Consider the following 6,595-nt stretch of genomic DNA (forward strand, 5'->3'; position numbering starts at 1 on the left):
TCATACACGTTGAACATATATATATATATATATATATACATATATAAATATATAAATGTATATGTATGTATGTGTGTATGTATGTGTGTGTGCATGGCTGTGTATGTGTGTATGCACATGTATATATACAAATATATATATATATACATGTGCATACACTTTTTCAAATATTGAATCGTATTATTTCATTATAATAGTGACCGAAAGAAAAATTTAAAATCGGCGGGCCAATAAGGAGCCATTTTGTAATGCAACTACGTTCGGCGGGGTCTCGTGCATTTGAGCAGGGATACCAACAGGAGAAGTACATAAACGGCAGACCGTTCGCGGTGTCGCGTCGTAAACAACGACCCCGTAGATTCTCTGATCTTATATTAAGAAAATTTTGGTGTTATCAAACTCCTTCATTGATATTTCAATAGTGAATTAGTTCGGGAGTTGGGGAATCGATGTATTTCGTTTAAATAACAAGGTAATATCCATGATTTCTTAAAAATTTTTAATCGTTTGTGCGTGTCAGTGCGCGGGTTGGCAAGCGTTGGCGTTGGAGGAGTGCAGTTGCTCTGCTGCCATTTTCCTCGTGTGTGACTCCTAAAGTTAGAGAGAGAAAGAGAGAGAGAGAGAGAGAGAGCGAGAGCGAGAAAGAGGGTTAGAGAGAGAGAGAGAGAGAGAGAGAGAGAGAAACGGGGGGAGAGAGAGAGATAGAAAGAAGGAAAGAAAGAAAGAGGGAGAAAGAAGGAGAGAGAGAGAGAGAGAGAGGTAGTCAGTTAGATGGATAGAGATAAAAGTAGAGTAGTAAACGAATAAGAGAGAGAGAGACAAATAGACAAGAATTAGAAAAAAAGAAAAAGAAGGAAAAGCAAAAAAGTAGAGTTAAAAGTTTGATTAAAAGAAAAAAGAATAGAACTTAGTCGTATAGAAAAGATAGATAGATAGAAGGAGAGAGAGAGAGAGAGAGAGAGAGAGAGAGAGAGAGAGAGGGAGTGAGGGTTAGCAAACGTAAGTGTGTAGAGGGTGCTTCGGGGGGTGGGGGGTGGGGTATTACAGGCAGTGACGAAACGATCGGTGTAAAATATTAGACGAATTAAAGGGGCCGGAAGATCTAAGTCCTTTAATGGATTAGAAAGATACGCGATATAACGGAAGATAGAGATAGAGATAGAGAGCGAGAGAGAGAGAGAGAGAGAGAGAGAGAGAGAGAGAGAGAGAGAGAGAGATAGAAGAAGTCGAGTTTCCTGGTGCAGCGGCCGAAGCGAGTGAGAAAGACGTGTAGAAGCCAACGCGAGTGAGAAAGACGGAGACGCGCGTTGCGCGCCTTCGAAACTGGACCGACGATCAAGGTTAGATATATCTCATTTAAATGCATGCATCTATTTCTTATCAAACGCACATCCCTTATCTTTTGTCTTCCCAAAACATTCTCGAATCTTAGTCTTAGTGACTGTTTCTAATTCGTCTTATTCTTTTTTCTTTTCTTTTTTTTTCTTCTTTTTTTTTGGTTTCCGCTAGCCCCTCTGACCCCCTGACCCCTTTAAAATTTCTTCTTCATTTTCTTTTTTTTTTTTTTTCTTATATATATATTTTTTTTCTTTTTTTATTTATTTATTTTCAATTACTGTCTCTCTCTCTCTCTCTCTCTTTGTCTACCTGTCTCGTTTTATATGACTCACGTTATCATTTTGAGTTTTATTGTTATTAAGACTTGATCGTTTAAAGAGATATAAAGCGAATGAAAGAATAAACGTTGGATTTTTCTAAATGTTTTAAAAAACCTTCTAATCGTTATTTTTCTTCTTCTGGTGTTCTATTATTTCTTATCTACATGTCAATGTATAGTCATTAGGTACTCTTGCATGAAAAATTTGCGGGTTTCTATCCTTTTTTTCTTTCGTTTTTCTTTTGTTTTTATATAAATAAAAAAAACTTTTAATCGTCTTGTCACTCATTCATTCATTCATTCATTTATTCGTTTCTCTGTAATTTCCAATTAAATCTCACTTCAATATGATTTCATTGAACGCGATTATACATATTGGACAATAAAATTAAATATCTGCGATATGAGTTTATTTTTATCTGTCTTTGAGATAAGCAAAGTCTCGTACTAGGAAAAAAAATAAATAGATAGAAAGAGAGAGAGAGAGAGAGAAGGGGAATAATGCGATAGCGAATAATTTTCATTTATATTTCTAAAAAGGAATAAAAAAGAAGAAGAAAAAGAAAATGATTATTTTGCAAGTTGCAATAGGAAATTAAGACGGAGAAATCCATTATATTACTTTAAACATTAATGTCTCTTATTTAATCAAATTTGAAACGTTAATTATTCACACGTTGATTTAATACGCGAATTGATTCGCCAAACGAAAATGATTATTACTTATTGATAAGAGAAATGAACTCGATGACCTTTTCTTGGGTTCATCGATCCGTCGATCAATCAAATCGTACGGTTCGAATATGTCAGATTATTCATTTCATTTATTCTTACATCGTACGATAACGTAATCTTTTAATATACATATGATTTATCATTTTCTTCGATATCTTTTCGTAGATAGATAATGACAAAAAAAGGAGAGACAGAGACAGAGACAGTAGACAGAGCGAAAGAGAGAGAGAGAAAAAGAAAAAGAGAAAAAATTGATTTATCGAATACTTCCGCATTACAACTTTCCATGTAATGATAACCCACGTTATATTGTTTTTCTTATATCAGCTGATGATCGTAAACGTATATTTCTCTCTTTTCTGTCCATCTATCCGCCTTTATCTATCCATCTAGATCTATCTATCTATCTATCTATCTGTCTGTCTATCTATCTATCTCGTTGCAAGTTTGTAATAGAACGACGGGACAAGAAGTTTACGACTTTTCAAACTTTCGCGAGATTTCTCTGCGACTCCTGACACTGATATCGTACAGATAGCGCGTGTATACGAGAGAGAAAGAGAAAGAGATAGAGATAGAGGTAGAGAGTGAAACATATATATATATACATAGGGTGTAACTTCATTTCAGACGAATCGATTTCATAGAAATACCTTTTTGAATCATGTTTACGAACGTTTTATTCGTCTCTTTTATTTTCGTCGCCTTCCTTTCGAATATCCCTTTTTACAACTTCTTCCTTTTCTTTCTGTGATGTCCCGTTAAAAAAAAAAAAGAATTCACAATTTTCATTTCCTCCTTTCAATGTTAAACACAAATCGTTCGTTTTAATTTTGTATTTTGTCATTACGCAATGGGGGGAAAAAAAAAAAGAAAAAGAAAAAAGAAAAAAAAATAAAGAAGAAAAAGAGATATTCGTATCCTTTCGTTCATTTAAAAATAATCATATTTGAGAGTGGGCGGAAGATAATATAGATATATCGTTCTCGTTAACCTTGAAAATCCTCTTCGTGTTTATAAGAGTACGAAAATCGATATTAATTATAATTGACAAACCTTCTCTTTTTTTTTTTTCTCTCTCTCTCTCTCTCTCTTTTTCTTAATGATAATAATTTCTGAAATAGTGTTATTTTTTTGTTGTTGCGTTTATTTATTTATTTATTTTTTTTTTTTCGTTTTCTTTTTTCTTTTATTTTTATGATTTTGTTTACGATAAAACTTGATTTACAAATGTCATATCTCTCTCTCTCTCTCTCTCTCTCTCTCTCTCTCTCTCTCTGTCTCTCTCTTTTCTTTCTCTTTCTGTTAAAACGTATTCGCTCAGATGTCCTTGGTTATTTCGAAAAATGCAACGTATCCGTTCACTTGAATATTCTTTCATAGTCTCCTCCTCGTTTATAAATCGTTTCTATTCTCTTTTAACCTTCCCAGGATTTATGTAATTGTTCAAAAGGCTTCCGTTTTCCGAAGTAGTTATTCACACAGATTACTATAGAAAATGATACAAATACAGTACACATATATATATATATAATTGGACAAATGTATTCGATCATAATGATTCTATACGATTGTGTCTGTTAAATTGATTTATACATTCTTTCTATTTTCTCTGGTTCATATTCTTTTTTCTTTCTTTCTTTCTTTCTTTCTTTCTTTTTATTTTTTTATTCATTCCTTTTCCTCATTTTAAATTAATTATCATAGGCATTTAAATTACATCCCAGTCAAATTAACGTGATCGAAATTGTTTTCGTAAAGTCGAAGAGAATAATATCTTGAAAATTGTAATGAGACGTAACGTGAGTTAAATTGAGAGAAAGAGAGAGAGAGAGAGAGAGAGAGAGAGAGAGAGAGAGAGATTTTTAGATCATTTTAGACGACGGTGTTCTCCACAAGCATAGCCCTGTTAAGAGTACCGCATGCTATAATTCGAGATTTAAAACTCATAACGCACCGTTCACGGCGTCCTTAACGAGTCTCTCTACCGTACGTACGAGCTACGAGAGGCTATGCATTTAAAACTATATATCCTTCGCTCTCTCTCTCTCTTTTTTTTTCTCTCTCACTCACTAATTCTCTCTCTCTCTCTCTCTCTCTCTCTTTTTCTCTCTTACTCTTTCTCTCTCTCTCTCTCTCTCTCTTCTGTTTTTCTCTTTCTATCTTTCTAGACGGGGTAATCTTCCGTATTTAGTTGCATCGTAAACAAGGAGCAACCATCGTTCTTGCGTTACGCATGAATGTTCCTTTATTATACGAATAAAGTTCAACGATACCAAGATAGAAACAATTATTAGATAGTTAGAAAAAAAAAAAAAAAAAAAGAAAAAAAGCAAAGAAGAACGAAAAAATTTAAGACAACGATAATAATAAAAAGAAAAAAAAAAAAAAAAAAAAAAAGAAATTTAATTTCATCCAAGGACATTTCTTTTTCTAACGTCATTATTAATTTCCATAAAACGTTTATCTTTAATTCGAATTAATATTATTTATTGAATAATTTTATTTAAATGTTGAGTTTTAATCTGTCTATTTACATGTATACGTATATATGTGTTTGTGTGTGTGTATATTTGTATTTGTGTTTGTGTCTGTTGTTTAGTTAGAGATTAATAGAACATCACAAACATTTGAAATGTCATTCGCAGAATTTATACGTTTGTAATGATTTATACATTTGATATTGTTAATTTTTAATGAAACGTGTTAGTCATTAATTAACTTTTTTGTTCGTTTTATTCTCTCTTTTTCTCTCTCAATCTCTGTTCCCTCCCCCCCCCTCTCTCTCTCTCTCTCAGACTGTCTGTTCAGTATTCTCGATTAGGTTCTCTCCTTCGTGAATTATATCCCTGGACATTAGAGCGTGCAACTAACGTGGTATCATCTACGTTAATGATGAACGACGCGTTCTACTGCAAGCAAGTACAATATGTGTATATACATATATATATATATATATATATATATATATATATATACATATACATATTATTTATATATATATATATATACATATACATATATATATATATATATATATATATATTCACTTCAAGTTAATCGTATATATATGTACCTTGTACCAAAGCGTGTTATACAGTTGACAAGGGACAATGATATCAGTGATATCTTATATCTTTTGTAATAGAAGTACGATTAGAAATATCTCGTTCGATTTATTGATAATTTTAATCTCTTTCTCCCCCACTCTATCTCTGTCTCTCTATATATATATATATATATATATATATGAATATTTTCGAGTGAAAATTTTCATGGAGCAAAAATCTTTTTTTTTTTTTTTTTTTTTTTTTTTTTTCAATCGATCGGTTTAGTTTTGTTTTGTTTCGTACTGTTTCGTTTCGTTTCGTTTCGTTTCGTTTCGTTTCGTTTCGCTTCGATGTTCGTTTGGACGTCGATGATTCGCTAAAAGACAAACAATTTTGGTCAAACTTTTTTTTTGTTCTCTCTCTCTCTCTCTCTCTCATGGTAACAAAAAAAAAAGAGAGAGAGAGAGAGAGAGAGAGTGGAAAGATACGCGCGAAATACTTTCCGCGCTTTGAGCAAATATTCATTAAACTTGTCGACGTGCTTTTAATGGAGCTCGAGTATCGTACCGCTGCACATAAAAAATTCGGCAGGTTATTAAGCGTCGAGCCATGATACTTTTTTTTTCTCTCTGTCGCTCTCTCTCTCTCTCTCTCTCTTTCTCTCTTTCTCTCTTTCTCTCCTTCTCCCTCTTTTTTTTCTTTATTTTTTTTCTTTTTTGTTCTCTCGACAATTTTCTATAACATTCGTACGATATATGTATTCAATTGTATTCAAACTAAATCATGGGGAAGGGAGGGTGGATGACGTTTATTATTAAAATCAATATTTAAATAATAAAATTGAGGACAATCATTAGTTCGGTATTTATAAAATGATTTTATCAATATTATTTATTTATCGTTAAAAACGTTGATGACAATTTTTTCCATGTATAACAATATAGTTAAATGTTTTTATACATGAAATAATGATTATTGAAAGATATAATTGTTTTAAAATATTGACATATTTTTCTCTCTCTCCCTTTCTCTCTCTCTCTCTCTCTCTCTCTCTCTCTTTCCTTTTTCCTTCTTTTTATTTATTTAAAAAAAATTATTTTTTCTTTCTTTCTTTTTTTTTTTTTTTTTTTTTTTTTTTAGTAGACCAACGTAT

General features: G+C 32.0%; 1 long non-coding RNA gene across 3 annotated transcripts in view; it reads left to right on the forward strand.

Moving 5' to 3' along the window:
- Positions 1-291: 291 nt before the first annotated feature.
- The window catches only part of LOC124955838, a 64,141-nt gene continuing 57,837 nt past the window's right edge, over positions 292-6,595 (forward strand). For all 3 annotated transcript variants that reach the window (XR_007103002.1, XR_007103000.1, XR_007103001.1), the window contains exon 1: positions 292-1,340. This is a non-coding gene — a long non-coding RNA (uncharacterized LOC124955838). The remainder of the gene's footprint in view (positions 1,341-6,595) is intronic.

This window comes from Vespa velutina, chromosome 19 (assembly GCF_912470025.1).
Source record: "Vespa velutina chromosome 19, iVesVel2.1, whole genome shotgun sequence".
Classification (NCBI taxonomy): Eukaryota; Metazoa; Arthropoda; class Insecta; order Hymenoptera; family Vespidae; genus Vespa; species Vespa velutina.